This window comes from Nymphalis io, chromosome 12 (genome assembly GCF_905147045.1).
Source record: "Nymphalis io chromosome 12, ilAglIoxx1.1, whole genome shotgun sequence".
NCBI classification, from domain to species: domain Eukaryota; kingdom Metazoa; phylum Arthropoda; class Insecta; order Lepidoptera; family Nymphalidae; genus Nymphalis; species Nymphalis io.
Window position 1 is genome coordinate 12675388 of NC_065899.1, and position 17787 is coordinate 12693174.

At 32.6% G+C, this 17787-nt stretch overlaps 2 protein-coding genes across 3 annotated transcripts in view; both read left to right on the forward strand.

The window, feature by feature from the left end:
- Window positions 1–17787, forward strand: part of LOC126772529 (HIG1 domain family member 2A, mitochondrial) — a 397572-nt gene that overhangs the window by 200294 nt on the left and 179491 nt on the right. The gene's annotated exons all lie outside the window — the stretch shown is intronic.
- LOC126772530 (protein couch potato-like) overlaps window positions 1–17787 on the forward strand; it is a 194819-nt gene that overhangs the window by 146262 nt on the left and 30770 nt on the right. The gene's annotated exons all lie outside the window — the stretch shown is intronic.

Here is a 17787-nt window from a genome sequence, read left to right on the forward strand (position 1 = left end):
CTGGCTTTACATACCCGAGCCCCTGTTTCAGTACAACATCGCCTCGTAAAATATTTTCCACCCCTGCGGAACTTATCAATACATTAATGTAATTTTCTTTAATTTTTTGAAACCGAGCGCATTTTGTTTCTCTCAGTTACATTGTAAGGATTTTTGTTTAAATTATATTTTTGTATTATTACCTCGTCATTTTCGGTTGAAAAAAGTTGAACTGTTTTACGTTTCAATTGTTTTCGTTATTAATAATATTACAGTTAAAATATTATATAATTGTATAAAATTTGTATTATATTAAATAGCGACACGCGTTTTTTTTCCATTTCTTAGTTATTGATCCACTTCTTTTTTGTTATTTTATAACTACTGTAACTATTTACCAATAAAGAGGCTATCTAAAGCAAAAAAGTTTTTTCCTAATTAGATTTGTAGATTCTGAGATTAACGCATTTCAAACTTTATATATTAGTACTGTTTACATATATTCAAGAGTATAAAACAGAGGAGTATAAATATTATTGATAGTCTCCAATGAAAAATGTTATTCGGTAATATTTATTACGGTGCAGCATGTCATACATCATTTTGGAACTGAAAGTGTTTTCGAGCGAAATAATTCTTCGAGTATTGAGATTGCAGCAACTGCCTTATTCGCGACAGTTTCCACCATATATCTTAAAGCTCGGTGAGAGCTCGTGTCAAAACTAAAACACTATTTCTTTTATTCTATACTTGAAGTCGGAAACGGTTTTTTAAAGTTTTTCAGTTACAGGAATATTTTTGAAATTTATTTTAGAGATGTCGTGTGTCATTTTTACGTTGACTATTTATTATAACATAAGTTTTAGTAAGTATCTTTAACGTAAAAGCTTTAAATTGCCCACCGTTGGGTAATACTTTAAGAATAAGGTTATCGGAATTAAAATATACTTAATTCAATTAGGTTTTATTTCGTCATATTACAGTCGATTCCGGCAAGAAGAAAAGCAAAAAGTAAAATAAATTCTTATTTTAAAATAAATTTTCAAATCGATTATATACAATTAAGTTTATAAATTCTTTTTACGATAAGTAGTAATCAAAACAAATTATATGTAGACCTTATAATACTTCGACAAAAATAATAATAATAAAAATATTATACAAAAAATGTATCAGATTAATTTTATTAACTTTTTGTTACAATGATAGGAAATGCCTGTCATTGTAATAAAAAAAAAAAAAAACAATGAACATACGTTAGCGAATGTTGCAATATAATATTTATTTGTACAGTTAAAGTATAATCGCTGTGAGGCAATCGTTGCTGATATAGTAAATGGAAACTGATGTATTGATAACAATTTAATGGATTCAAACAAGCTGCGAATAGGAAAAACTATTTATATGTCACTACATCGGTATGTACCTTATAGGTACATATATATACAAGTACATCTGTTTGAAATTAATACAGTTCGACGCTGGAGACAGTTTTTATACGTATTGTTGTAACCGACGCGTACAATTTAAACATTTAACAGAAATCAACCGATACTCACTCGACGTGGAGTTTTTACCATCTATAATAAATGTATTCTTATATTTTATTACATGTTTTAACTATTAATATTTCGCTGACTAATAAAGAAGCGTCAATAGTCTTTGAAGCGCTTATCTATTATAGTGATTGTATAAACATCCGTATAAGTCTAAACGCGAAGTTTTGTCAAGTATATTTAGTTAAAAGCATTCGCACATAAAGTCACAATAATTCTTTGAGTATCAGTCAAAGTTGGGACAGTTATTCGAAGCATGTTTGCGCCATCCGTCTCGTATTTTCATATGCTGAAAGCAGGTGTCAAAACTAAGAGACGTTAGGCTAATGTATGTAGATCGCATCTCGGAGCCGCCGCACTCGTTCCGTCGAGCACACCCCATTACCTCTGCTTCATTTAATGCACTTTGTTTTTTTTTTTAAGTTAATAAGTTTTAATTAGGTTTTGACGTAGCTGCAGTTTTCTTATTCATAATAATGTTTATCCAAGAGCGTTGTTGTTATATTTACTTCGTTGTAGGGCTTTTATTTACATAAGCAAGTCCGTTTCGGTTGGTTAGTATTACTTTGTATTAATGTGTTCTGGCTTGGAAGGCGAATCAGTCTGTGTTGTTACAAGCACATTATAATGATGTATGATGATGATGTAAGGAATAGTTAATATTTCTTAGTGTCTGTGGCCGGTTATAACCACTTACCATCCATTGGTCGGTGGTACATTACACCATCCTATAATAGCCTAAAGATAAGTGAACAATATATTATGACTAATTATTTAATTTCTAGCTACATACCTTACACGTTAAAATTTATTTGTTTTTAGATAAAAATAATATGTTAAATAAGTAGGTGATATATTTATTTTTAACATCTCAGAACTCAATTAAACCTTTGACACGTTTAGTAACAAACTTCCACTCTCGGGACGTAAAATTTAATTAACGGGATTTCGTATGATACAATCAAAATTAATGCTGTTTCGTACGTTAGTAAGCAAAATATTAAAATTGTTTGTAAAGTTTTTATATCATTTCTACGAAGTAGTTGTGATTTTATTTTAGAATCACGAGCAATTAATAAATCGCTTAATTAAACAATTGTTCGTTCGATATTTAAATCTAATCGAGAAATTTAAATGAAGAAAACGAAGATATTTTTTAAGGCAATGACACTCAAATAGTACAAGGCTTATTAGTATAAAACAATCACAATTTATTAAAAACAGACCTTTTTATTGATATAATCGGGTAATATTTTTTTAACAACATGTTTATTTAAATGTTTTAATTGGTAATTAAAAAAAGAAAAACTTCTGAAAACGAAATAAAATGAACGAAAATAAAATTAATTTTAATAAAATATTAAATCTTATCTCATTATGATTTATTTAAATTTTATGGACCACAAGCGATTGCATAAAACAAACATTAACGCCCTCTAGGTATTCTCTGGCAATATTTTTTTTGATATTCAGACTATTCATATTTATTTTGGCCCTTTGGGCCAGAATGAAATGACGCGACGTTCAAGACCGTCGAGGAGGAGCAGCCCGGGTAGGGGGGGCAACCCCGAGGCCCGTACCTTGACTGGCCTAGGCCAGCCAGGACGACCGAAGTCTCACTATTCAATATATAATAATATTTATTATGGTAAAATAAAATTTACAGGGTTCAATGATCAGAATAAACACAAACCTCGTATTACTATTTATCCTTCGACAAATTTACTGAATTGTATAAATTCAATTTTATAGTCAAGCGATTATATTCGTTAAATTGTTAATAATGTAAACATTAAATAAGCTATCGTAATGCACAGCGATTTAATTATTCACACCATACATTTAATAAAACTTCAATTATAATGTGATTCTCGAAAGTCAAGTTAGTTGCGTTGTCTACATACACTCGCTTATTGTCCACATCGGAACGACCTCAGACCTTATAGAACCAGCGAAAAACACAGCGGGTTTGTACTTTTTTTTTTAGATGTGGCAACAAATTTCTGTTGCCAGTAATAATTTATAAGGCCTAGGGGCGAACGTTTCTTTTGCAATGCATTTTATGATCAGTAGAGTGTTATATAAATGCTATATAATATTTTTTATCACACAAATTTTCCAAAAGTCGTTTTTTTATTTCACATTGTCCGGCAAACGAATCAGTAAAATACGAATTACGTATAGAGATATACAGAAAATATTTTTTTAAATAGGAACATATTATCACCTGTTCTATGTTTAAAACCTTTCTTATATTAAAGTTTCAAAGGAACGAATTAATTAATTATACTTACATTCGAGATAAAAACTGAACATCTGCGTCCTGGTTTCAAAATTCTTTACATGTTCGCCCAAGAAATGGAAATGTTTACATCCCTTTAAAACCCTTTTAAGGCACGAAGTAAAAAAAACGAAGCTATTATTCATGTCGTTTGTGGTTACAATGTATCCAAATTATTTAGATTACTGTCGAATATATTAATTTATATATAACAATTGTTGCAATATTTTTTACTAGAAATTATGTAATAATTTTTGTAAACTGTTTCAACTTTATCGGATGAATGGTATTAAAACGGATACGCGACAAACATGACAATAATATAAGAACTATAAATATTGTAGATCACAAGTGAGTGCAAAAACACAGATGCGTTCTCTACTCTGATGGGATGGCACTCCGAAACCATCAAACCGAATTTAGGTGTGGTAGATAGTCTGCCTGTAGCAGCTTTAGGCTTTCATAAAGTGTACACTTAAAGTGTTTACACTTTCGTGCTACAAAAAGTGCGTAGATTTATAAGTGAGCATTTCTTATAAAAATATCAGTATTTTTTTTATTTACTGTCCCTGGATTTATACACAATATCTCGTGTTTTGTACCATTATAAGCTAGTTAGTAAACCAACATTTTAATCTTATATAAATATGTGTATGTAAGTTATACATATGTAGCGTTTATGTATATAAATTAAACATAACGCTATCAAAATAATTACATATCAACCGACTCGGTGTTTTTGCTGTACAATCATTCAAATGCAAATAAAATTTAAATTGATGATGTCGACGATAATTATTCCAGTCGATTTTAATTAACAGATTATCGAAATACATTTTGTACATATTTATTTTTCAGTAATTGTAGTTTATTTACCCTTTACTGTTGTTTGTAAATTGCAGGTGAAGACTGTTCAGTGATATGGCGATCTGTACTATATCAATCATATATATCAATCATATATATCAATCATATCACCGTAACCGTAACAGCCCGTGAATGTCCCACTGCTGGGCTAAAGGCCTCCTCTCCTCATTTTGAGGAGAAGGTTTGGAGGTTATTCCACCACGCTGCTCCAATGCGGATTGGTGGAATACACATGTGGCAGAATTTCAGTGAAATTAGACACATGCAGGTTTCCACGATGTTCTCCTTCACCGTAAAGCACGAGATGAATTATAATCACAAATTAAGCACTAAAAATTCATCGTAATCATATACTGCCTATTAAAATGGTTTTATAATGTAACTTTTTAATATTAAATATGACGCTAAATATGAATGGGATATTTTTGTTCGAATAAATCGTGTGTCGAATCCACAATATTATATATGTAAAACTATGTTTGTATATAATTTTACTGGTGGTAGGGCTTTGTGCAAGCTCGTCTGGGTAGGTACCACCCACTCATCAGATATTCTACCGCAAAACAGCAATACTTGATATTGTTGTGTTCCGGCTTGAAGGGTGAGTGAGCCAGTGTAATTACAGGCACAAGGGACATAAAATCTTAGTTCCCAAGGTTGGTGGCGCATTGGATATGTAAGCGATGGTTGACATTTCTTACAATGCTAATGTCTAAGAGCGTTGGTAACCACTTACCATCAGGTGGCCCATATGCTCGTCCGCCTTCCTATTCTATAAAAAAAAAAAAAAAAATAACAATTCAATTTTCATTTCTTTTCAAAACAATTTTCGTTTCTTGTCTCGTCAGCTTTTTAAACATTAACGAATAAAGTTATCGATGTTTTGTCTTATTTTGTGACTAATGTGCAATCTCTGAAGTTCCCAGTTAAATCGTTACTAGCTCGCTTATGTCCGACTTTATCTCATGTCTGTTACTTCACGTCTATGTAGGCCTAGTGCGTGTTCAGGTATTCGATAGACGTTAACTGCGAATTATGTGGAATAAAAACAGTGCCATCTAGTAACGATAATTAGGCTAACGTCGTCCCCTCTCCTAACACAAGCTATACGCTTAATTGGAGCGGTAAATAGGAAAATTAGTAATTTCCATAATTTTTGTCTACTATTATTAAAAGATTTTGGGTATTCCGGTATACCGAATACGCAACAAACTATTTAATATTTCGAAATCGATAGATAGATACTAAATGTACTAATAGATGATTGAATCTTAAATTAATTTTAATTCATCATTAAAACTGCTTTTATATAGGATTATTTTCGATAAAAGACAAGTGGCCAAAACAACTATAGTTTTAAATAATTTGTTATTTATCAGCGGCTCTCAGTGGATCCATGTACCAATGAGATATATATTTTTAAAAAACATACTTAAAACTAATTAAACGATAATTTATTGAATTAATAAGTCTGTTAAGTATTTAATTTACGATGGCTGTTAATAATAAAAATTTCTATATAAACTTTCTGATGAAAATACTGTTTACACGAACGAAGCAATCGATTGGAGCTACTTTTTAAATATTCAACAAGTGCCAAGACGCTTTTGAGATGCTTCCGAGCTGCGACGGCGCGATACATATTTAAAATAAAGAGCGAATGAGAAGGTCCAAATACATTTCAATGGAGTGAATTGCGAGAGATACTTTCGAACAGAGTACTTTGAGCTTCAGTTTATATATTAATACAACGAATATTTTTAAATTTAGAATGTAGAAATATTTACTATTTTTTTTATATCATCGACCATTTCTTTCCACTGGAAAATACGGAGTACCTTTACATGTTTTTTTTCATGATTTTAAGTTAATTAAGTGACATTCGCTATGTAACACATTTTTTCCTTGCTAATGGTTCATTCCTATATTTACTTTAAATATGGTAGTCTTGCTTATTTATTATATATATATATATATATATATATATATATGTTGCGGTATGTCATTATTTTGTCTATTTTATGAATTGTGCGAAAGACGAAATTTGGTACTGCTACGAAGCCGACGTAATTAATCCGGTGATAAATCCGACCTAGCGAGACACCTGTCAAACAACGAAACGAGTGCCTCGTCGCGTCCCGAAACCACCCCAGTATTATATATAGTAAGTAAATAAAGCGACAATTAACGAACAAACAAACCACACTGGAAGACGATTAGATGATATTCGTTGAAAGTTCAAAGTGTCCGCACGGTCGAATTATATTCAACTTTGTGTTTGTGTTGAGAGAATTGATTCGCTTTCTAAAATTATAATTCTACTTAATAAAATAGGTATTTTGGTACTTAAATAAGCAGTATTTGCTAACGAACAATATTGTTATTTATTTTAACGCGATTTATGTTCTTTTGTTAATTGAAATATAAACATGCTGCTCAAATGAGGCGGCGCTTTTATAGAAACAGATGATGAATTCCCTAGTATTACACCCTTATTTCATCCATTTGGGTTTATCTGCTTAATTTAATGGGATTACTGTAGATATGTAATCAATTTATAATTTAAATTATATATAGTCTATAAATTAACAAAAAATAAAAAGTCTATTATACGTCATGATGAATTGCAAATTTCATATTGTATTGTATTGAGTATCATATGAAATTAAAGACAGACAGAAAAGACCTTATGATAACTTTATTTTTGAAGTCGGTTTATACTGTTCGTACATAAATAATCTTATTTGAATCAACATCAGAATTTTATACAGTAACAGTAACAGCCTGTGAATTTCCCACTGCTGGGCTAAGGCATCCTCTCCTTTTTGAGGAGAATGTTTCGAGCTTATTCAAAAGTATCAAAAACTTATCTGAAGATATTGTGTAAGGACAAACATCGTATCTCATATCATGTGAAATGTTGAAAATTAATTTAATTTGATACGCTATTTTGAAAAATCAAACACGTAATCATTAAACGTTTTAATTATTAAAATTAATGTCGCATTATGACATTCAGCGCCCGTATTTTGCGGTTAGTTTGTTCTTTTAGAATTATTGCTCTACCGTTTCGTTTTGTATTCGAATTGACTGTAAAAAAGCTGATTTGTATATTGTACATACATTTTATTTCGTGGTAGGGCTTTGTGCAATCTCGACAGATATGCTACCGCAAAACAGCAGTACTTTGTTCCCAAGGTTGGCACATTGGCGAAGGAATGGTTAAAATTTCTTGCATCGCCAATGTCTATGGGTAGTGGTGACCGCTAACCATCAGGTGGCCCATGTAACCGTCCGCCTACCTATAACATAATAAATATGTTTAAAAAAAGTATAGCAAAAAAAACATAAATATAATCAGAAAATGTTAAAAAATACAATATTTCTGATGCATTAGTTTCATCGATTCACCAAATGTTGTCCTACAAAAGTGTAATTTGGAACGTAAACACATTACTTTGCTAACGACCGACCGACCAATACAATTAATATTGACGCCGAAACGCTAATGATGCCGATGGCCAACGCAAATGTTCAATTAAATTCGCATCTATTTTTATGAATGTCATTTATAGACTTTTATTAAGAGAGATCATTATCAGTCTCATGTAACTTATGTTAGTGAAGAGAAATGACTTTTACGTTGTTAAATATAAGGATTAGAATGCCGGGAACGTCGTCGTCTTGGTATTGTTCTTAGTAGGATATAGCGAGGCGACAATGTGAGTGCTGTAATTTGTCTAGAGATAAACCCGGCTGCGGACAGATGGTCTCTGCAGTACAGTGAACTTGTGCCTTGTTGCCGTATAAACAGTACGTAGCAATCTTACCGAGTTATTTGTGTATATCATTCTTACGACACGATTGTGTCAGTTCATTAGTCACGGATTTGTTATGTGGGTACATTATGTTGTAATTAAAGCCTAAAGTATATTACAGTACCAGCCTGTGAATGTCCCACTGCTGGGCTAAGGCCTCCTCATCTTTAGAAGAAGGTATGGAGCTTATTCCACCACGCTGCTCCAATACGAGTTGAAGAATTTCCTCATGATGTATTCTTTCACCGTCAAGCACGAGATGAATTATAGACACAAATTAAGCACATGAAAACTCAGTGGTACTTGTCCGGGTTCGAACCCACGATCATCGATTAAGATTCACGCGTTCTAACCACAGATGGCCCCGTCGCGGCTATATACAAAAACATATTAAAATTGCTAATGTACAAGTCATGACGTAATGAAAATTAACTCTTAGTATGTTAAATGAAAAATACTTTCAGAACAAACTGCTCTCAGACCATTATTTTTTTTAATTTCATTGCTGACTAAAATATGTATGAGATTTTTATTTCGAATGATAATAACTATATTTTGTAAGTGGTTACAACTGTTACAGAATTTCATATAAATGTTTTTTGTTTCGTTTCAGGTAAACAGACCACTCGTGAATTTGATTGACACCGGTATGCGGTATGTTATTGAAACATTAATCTCGCCTCAAAGCCGTGTGAACTCGTCACTTCAGTCTTAGAAATAGCTTTACGATTATTTTCTAACACTTCAAAGGTGGTGATTATATGTAGGGAGCGATATACGCGTCTGATGTAGACGGCGCCTTGAATGCCACCTGCTAACTGTCAACGCGAACTGCCAATTTGAATTCAGGAACCTATAATTGGTCCGCAGCTCGATTTAGATACAAAATATTAAAAGACGCCGATATGCGATTTCGTAAACCAACCGAATTGCACTTGTGTATTTTATTAATCATTATTTTATCCGATAGTATTCTTTACTATGATGTAACGAAGACTTATTTCTCGAATTATAATTTATTCTTAATTAACTTAATCGTTCTTTTTTTGAAATGCGTATTTTTTTAGGAGACGGTAAAAACCTTTTTCGTTGGTCTAAGAACTCAATTGGATAAAGAATCATGAAACCCTTGCAAAGTATAATGTGAATGTTACAAATTGTGTAACATATGTTTGCGTGATATTTTACGAATACGAAGCCCGAATAACGTATTCGATTCAATACGGCCGCCGGTCGTAAAACCTGCCAGGCTCCGGCTCATGAATACCTTAGTTCCTTAGTCCACTTTAATAGTTAAATAGTGGAGACAGGGCTGTGAAGGGATAACTTAACTTTGTTATCCCGACGGGGGTCTGTTAGCTTACTTGTATGAACTAATGGAAACAGAACTCGGGGGTAGCTTTATGATAATTATTATTTAGATTCGAATAACGAATATGGTATTGCAATTTATGCAGCTAACTTGTTATTTAAATCCCTTAGGAATAAATTATTAATGTGAACCGACGGGCCAATTGACGTTTATGTTTTATAAATTTAAAATATAATAATATTATGTAATAAAACCTTCTCCGAAACTCGCCGCATCTTTTGGTATAAGTTTTATGTAGATTGGTTTAGTAGTTTTTTTTAGTTAAACGATTTTATACGAAAAAACATTTTAATTATTAGTATAGATAATCTGTGCTCCGCGGTTTTGCCTGCATTATATTGGGATTTGATATTCCTGTTTCATACAGTTTGCAATATTCCTTAATTGTTACTGCTCCAATAAACTTAAATAAACTACCGAAGGCTAAAGAAACGAAACTGATTATCTAATGCTTTGAGAATTGGATATATTTGGGTGGAAGATTTTTAACAATCAATAAGCACGTTTAATGCTTTTATATAGAATAAAATAATACTCGATGGTAATATTGGTAGTGCCTTTGTACAGGCCGTCTGGGTAGATAACGCCCACGTACTCGGCAATACTTAGGAATGTTGTGTTCCGGTTGGAAGGCTGAGTGAACCAGTGTAACTACAGACACGATGAATATAACAACTCATTTCCCAAGATTTTCGCATTTGCGTTGTAAACAATGTTATAACAAGTCCAGTGTCTATAGTTAGTGGAGATGACTTAACATCAGGTGGTTCATTTGCAAGTCTGCGTACTTTAAATAAAAATGAATTTTTTTTTGAGTTTATCTAGGCGTAGTCAGGTCAACCAGCTAGTATAAAATAATACTAATAGAAGATGAGGAGCAAAACAGAACAGAGTTAATACAAAGAAAACCTTTCTGTATTCAGTATTGGCATTCTATTTGCGCGGGACGAGTGGTCTAAACCAACAGTGTATGGAGCTCTTCTCTAACTCGAGTATTATTTATGCTAAAATGGCTATTTGAATGCGACCGAGAGAGGGGGCTATCAAAAGGAACTAGAATACTGGGAATGTTATATCGTTTTGTTAAGGTACGTTATTGAGTTTCCTACGAACGGTCTTATATATGTAACCTATACATATATATAGTAAAAAGCCGTGATATCCATATGGTTATCAACCAAGGCAAGCACTACTGAATTTTCATTAATTTTTTTTTTAATTTCATCTCGTATTCGGCGGTGTAGGAAAATATCGTTAGGAAACCTGCTTGGGGCGGATGAAAATTTGCCACGCGTATCCAACAACCCGTATTAGAGCAGGGTGCTGGAGTGAGCTCTAAGCAGTACAGTAAGTGCCTGTTAATGTCCCACTGCTGGACTAAGGCCTCCTCTCCTTTTTGAAGAGAAGGTTTGGAGCTTATTCCACCACGCTGCTTCAATGCGGGTTGGTAGAATACACATGTGGCAGAATTTCAATGAAATCAGACACATGCAGGTTTCCTCACGATGTTTTTCTTCACCGTCAAGCACGAGATGAATTATAAACACAAATTAAGCACATGAAAATTCAGTGGTGCTTGCCCGGGTTTGAACCCACGATCATCGGTTAAGATTCACGTTCTAACCTCTAGGCCATTTCGACTTTAAGTCGAGCTCTAAGCCTTCTCCTTAAAATGGTAATGGAGGTCTTAGCCCCGCAGTGGAATATTTACAGGCTATTCCTTTCATATAGTCAGTGACGCACATCACACAGCAGGACTCGCACTGCTTACGATAAAAAAACTATTTCTACTGACTTGACCTTTATATGTATATGTATGTTACATTGATCTAGTGGACTGCGTATATAATTGTGTATAAAAGTGGGATTTATAAAATTATTAGGTCCAGGGCTCAAATCTTAAGTCGCGTAAATTGAAGTTTGGATTGTAGAAAATCAACTTTGAAATGTGTGTTTGGAATGTAATATCGTCAGCAGGTAGTATGTCCTAGGATATAACATATACATACATACGATACTGCATTATATATTTTAACGATATATGGTTAATTGATATAGTAAACATTGTGAATAAAAACATCTTGATTAAAAATCATGTGGGCATTTTAATTTGAACCCGTGACAGTAACCTCGGTTCGCAAGCGACAGTTTCAATTTTTTTTTTTTTTATAGAATAGGAAGGTGGACGAGCATATGGGCCACCTGATGGTAAGTGGTCACCAAACGCCCTTAGACATTGGCATTGTAAGAAATGTCAACCATCGCTTATAGCCAATGCGCCACCAACCTTGGGAACTAAGATTTTATGTCCCTTGTGCCTGTAATTACACTGACTCACTCACCCTTCAAACCGGAACACAACAATATCAAGTATTGCTGTTTTGCGGTAGAATATCTGATGAGTGGGTGGTACCTACCCAGACGAGCTTGCACAAAGCCCTACCACCAGTAAAATTTAAATTTTGATCTCGTGCACGTTGAATATTTGAAGCAGATCCATCTACGGATGTTGAACCTGTTGCTGAATATTCGATGGAAGTCATACATTTATAATATATCGTTTAATTTAAAGTTTAACACGGTACTGGTTGTTTTTATCTTAATTGATTTAATCATTAGGGATAAAATGGATACACCATTTCAATTGTTTCAATCACAGTATAGCGAATATTTATTATAATAATATATTGTGTTTTTTTTTTATATTTTTTAGTTAATAGATTTTGTATGGGTACTAAATAAAACCTACTTTTTAGTATTTTTTTAAAATAAAAAATTATAGTAATATTTCGCAGTATAAAACCTTCGACATGAAATTTGGGACGTCGGTTAAGATGCGGAAATGAGTACTCGAAAGTTGAGCTCAGCTAAGAACAAGACGAGATTTCAAAGGCTCAGATGATATAGCCTGGCTAATCACCGAATTAAACGAGTGACATAGCACAGTTCTAAGATATAACATTATCTTTATGTCACTTGTATACTAGCAGTATATACTAGTTGTATATAGCAGTTGGTCTAGTGGCTAGATATAAGACCGAAGATCCCTAGGTTCAAACCTCAAAAATTTTGCGTTTACTCCCCCTTGTCGGAAAGCACGAAAAGCCGTCTTGCGCCCGAATTTTTTCCGGTCGTATCGAATTTGCCGTCTCATCGGATTATGAGAGAGATGCAATAGAGAGTGCACTTACTTTGGCACACACACTTGTGTCCTATCTTGTCCTGCGCAGTTGGTTACTCTCCCTTGAGATTGGCCGCTGTGGTCGAAATCGGTCAGAACTATATCATATTGCCTCGACGGTCTACTGGCTTGTGTGACTATTTGTGTTAAGTTTTATTTTTGATTTTTGCCTTAAGGCCTAGGTCGAGGTAAGTGGAAGCAGCGAAGCCTTCACATATCCGTAGACTTTACTCGACGCCTTCCACTTAAGTCATTTTAAAAACGCGTTAATGATCATACGCTAATGAGCAAGATAACTGCGACGTTTTTTTTGTGAGCGATTAAAAATGCACATAAATAAACTTTTTAAAATAGTAAATCATTATATTGCTTATAAGTCAAAGGATTTAGTAATTAATCCGATTAAGTACAACGCATACTATATCTATGCCATAATGGTTGTGCTTTTAGGGTTCCGTATATCCGATAAATAATAATCTTTATAAAACATTCTCATGTCCGTATGTTCATCTGTCACCGCGTTTTTTCTTTAAATTTACAATGCAAAAAGTCATAAATTTCTATTGAGTTAGGTGACGTAATCACGGGTATATAAATAACCTAATTATGTTCTAAGCGAATCGTGTGATGTGTTAAATAATAGACGACATAAAAATCACAACTTTACTTTTAAACTTACACAAGATTAAGAAAATAAGAAACGACCTTATATTGGAAATATAGTGGCTAAAATTTAAAAAAAAAATGGAATATAGGTACGCGTTCATGATTTTCAGGATAACTCAACGTAAACATAAGTAATAAAATTCCCATGGGAATCCGTACAGAACCCTCTTTAACGGAACCTAGCTCGCACTTTTTTATATTTGACGGTAGAATATTTGAAAATATATATATATATAAATTGAAATTGCTAAATATGTTCTGATTATTATTATTTTTCATCTAAACGCCTTTAGTTAATTTACACTTGGATAAATTACGATTAAAATGTAGACTAATAATATCATCGAAAAGATTAAAAATTATATTTTAACACGATAGCTTTAACGATTGGACAGATTTCAAGTTAAAATTAATGCAAGATTCTTGGCAGCAAAAGTAGTTATACATCATATCTTTTTGAACAATTTCATAAAATATGAATATGATTCTGCGCAGCTTTGAATAATTGAGATGTAAATACGGGCCTAATCTTTACTGAGATCAATATTATATAAAATAAACTTATTCCTTTATCTGATTTTTCTTCTTACGAGTATTAAAAGAGAGAGACAGATAATGTTATACGCTAATGCGTGGATTGGAACGTTGTTTTCTTAACCGTCATTTGATTTTGACGTATGACGTACTTCCCTTCTCGAGTGCGCCGCGACGACGTGTGTATCATGTAAGCGCCGTGTTTTAAAGTCAGCTAGTGTAACGAACGATTATCCTTCTCCTAACCAATACCGTCACCCACCCCTTGGCATGTATTCTTAAAGATAGCGCTTCCAAGTAGAATTGTCTTCAAGACTTATCCACTAAGCTGACGCGATTATAAAGTGACTCATGTTATTTTACTTTGGATAAAACACGTGAATTTTAAACGATCATCGCAGATTCAAATCCAAGCAAACAAAACTTGTACCCGACTAAAACAGTGTGGCCGTATATGTTCCAAGCCAGCTACTTAATAGGAGAGGTAGCCAGCAGTAGGACATTTACTCTTTAGTGTGTAAGTTTTTCGTACAGAAATGGCTCATTAAGTTAATTTTCAAATGAAAATCTCGTCGAGTCTATTTAAGTAAATGTATATAAATTATATATTCGACTGTAATTCGAAACGAAAACATCTAAAATACTTATTTAATATAAAACATAAACTAAGGCTCTTTTAACGATAAATAGAAAAAAAAAACCAAGTTCATTGCAGACGTAACGTATTGCGTTTGCTGTTTATATTAAAGTCGGGAAACTCTTTTCTACTTATAAAGGGTTTTGCTTATTATGAACGCGCCAACTGCGGTTTTCATTTAGTTTTATTATATAGCTTTGACTGCGTGCACGAGGATGTTTAATAACTTCTTTCGCGTGCTTGTTCTGTTCGTACAAATTTTAGTTTTAAAAGCATCATCTCTTTTATGTTTATCATTATGTATGTTTGTGTTTTTTTTATATTCGTATGATGGTTTCGGGCTGAGTAGAGTACAGCCGACTCGAGTTAAAATCGTGGATGACATAGAGATGAATAAGACAAAAGGAATAGGGTAGGGTAGGTATAGTAAGGTTAGAGCAGGTAGGAAAATTCATAGCCTGATGTTTCTTTTTTAGTGTATATATATAGCGGTGCAGAGAGGCAATAGTGCCAGCGTCTTGGGTACAATGCCACGGGACAATCTTTTAGTCAGCGTGTTTTTTCTATAAATTTGTAATGCGTATTTTTTTTATTTTATATATTATAAAAATAACTGTACATATTATAAATTCTCTTATATTTATTCTTGTATACAGTATTGTATATATAAATAAACTTACTTCTAAACTCAATATACTTATATAAAAAACACAGTTACGGATGTGAAATTTTATGTTTGCATGTTTGTTAATTACAAAAAAAACGAAGGACGGACGGGATTGGATGAAATTTGAATTTGAAATAACTTTATTTTTTATTTAATACATAAGTTACTTAACATATGCCAAAAGCCTCGGACGGAGCTAGTGAGAAATAAATGATATGTAAATCAAAATCTAAATGCCCGCATTTTTTTCCTTAGCTGCGTTTTATTAAAAGGAACTGCGCCGAAATGACGTAAAAAAAATCTGGCTCCGCAATTGTGTCCATGTAGAACGTTAAATGTAAAGCTCCGGATCACTTAGACAAGAAGAAGGAGAGAAAGAGAGGGAAATCGTTTTAAAAACAGTCGCAAGCTGTCTCATGATGAGGTACACTTCCGAATTTCATTAGAATAAATCAAGTATTTTTTTACATAAAATAATATTTTTTTAACTTATTGCATAACTCTTTATAAATAATAATCGAGCGGAAATAATTTAATTAAATTTCATATGCTGATACCATCCCATTATGTATCTTCTTCACGTCGTCAACGTCACCTGCCCTGACTTTGTACAAGGACGTCAAGTTATTTTTAAAAAAATGATATTGGGATGTAATTTATTTATCAATTTCGTACGTTATGAGCGATCTCTCCCCATTTACCCTAATGCTATGCTATATATCGTATGCTATAGAGCGTTTTATTATTGGTTTTTGCACACGGTCTTTCAAAAACATTACGTATTTATGGGCATTGCTAGTGAACTCAAAATACCGAATTCTATTCAATGTTGTAATTAATCATGTATTAGAAACAAATATAAGTGTTTTTATAACATAGAGTATAGTACAAATAGTAGAGTTTGCATGGTGTTGGTACGGTGGATCTAATGCATAAAGAAATAACAACATTACTTAATAAGTTGCAACAACCCTATGATTCAGAATATTAAAACATATAATTTCATAATTATTTATTTTCAATACAAAAAATCTTGTGCAATAAATTAATATGGATAAAATATGTATATTTGAATATATAAATGATTATTTCAAATAATATTTGAACATAAATAAAAATAAGGTAGTTTTATCGTAAAATGGAAAAGAAAATAATTATAGTGATTTTATTTTAAATAAATTGTAATCGGTTCTTCATAAGTAATATTTTAAATGAAATATTCTCGTTACGAAGCAAAAAGGGGCTTCGAAAATCTCCAGAGAATAGGGAGCCGTGTAAATTAAGTAAGTTGGTGAAATTTTAACGGCTCAGTGTTATTTGTATACAAAATGCTTAAAGAACTCGATATTTTATTTATCATTGTAAAATAAAATGAGAAAGTTTTTATGTAACAAACGATTTATAATTAAGAAAAATAAAAAATATATATTCAATTTAAATAAATCAACATTATTATTTATAACATGTTTTAAAAGTCAATAGAAAGTCATGAATAAAAATAAATAAACTTAGAAACAGTGTGTAGAAACGTATTATACATACGTTATTGAAAGTATAGTTACAAGCACTTATAATAGGGAAGGCTATTTAATTAGCATTAGTATGTCGGTAGAACACAAGTAGAGTCCCGCGAGGTAGAGGCATCTCGTGTGAATGATGCCGAGTGTTCCGAGCGCGGCGTTGTTAAAACTCAAGCCGCGTTGAGTCGCTTGTGCTAATTGTGCTCTACGTAGAGTGTAACCCACCCCAGGGGGGACTAGTCTACCTTGCTACTCTACCTATTGCTCTACACTCCTTGTTTCGGAAGCACATTGTACGTGGAAAAAACTTGTAATTGTTGACATTGAGCTTATACACCAGCTACCTTCGGCTTAAAGGAGAACAGCGTCTTTTTAATTCCGTTTTCTTGTCTTTGTTATCAACTCGTTAGGTGATACAGACTTTTCTTTTAAATCTTCGCAATGTTAATGCGTTAGTTTTAACTTTTTTTATTAAAATATGTGTAAGTCACGAGTGTGTCGATCTTGTCAAATTATCGTTGGCATTTAATATATATTTTTAAACTACCTACTTAATTTTAGGGACCGATTTTTTTTTAATTATCTCTACATTTTGTGACAGATTTTGCTAATGTTTGAAGTCTTAGAATAAATTTAAATAATCTTTCGTAATTAACTTTTGTCGAGTTACATTAATATTATTTGCTTTTTTTCAATATTTTCGTTTTGC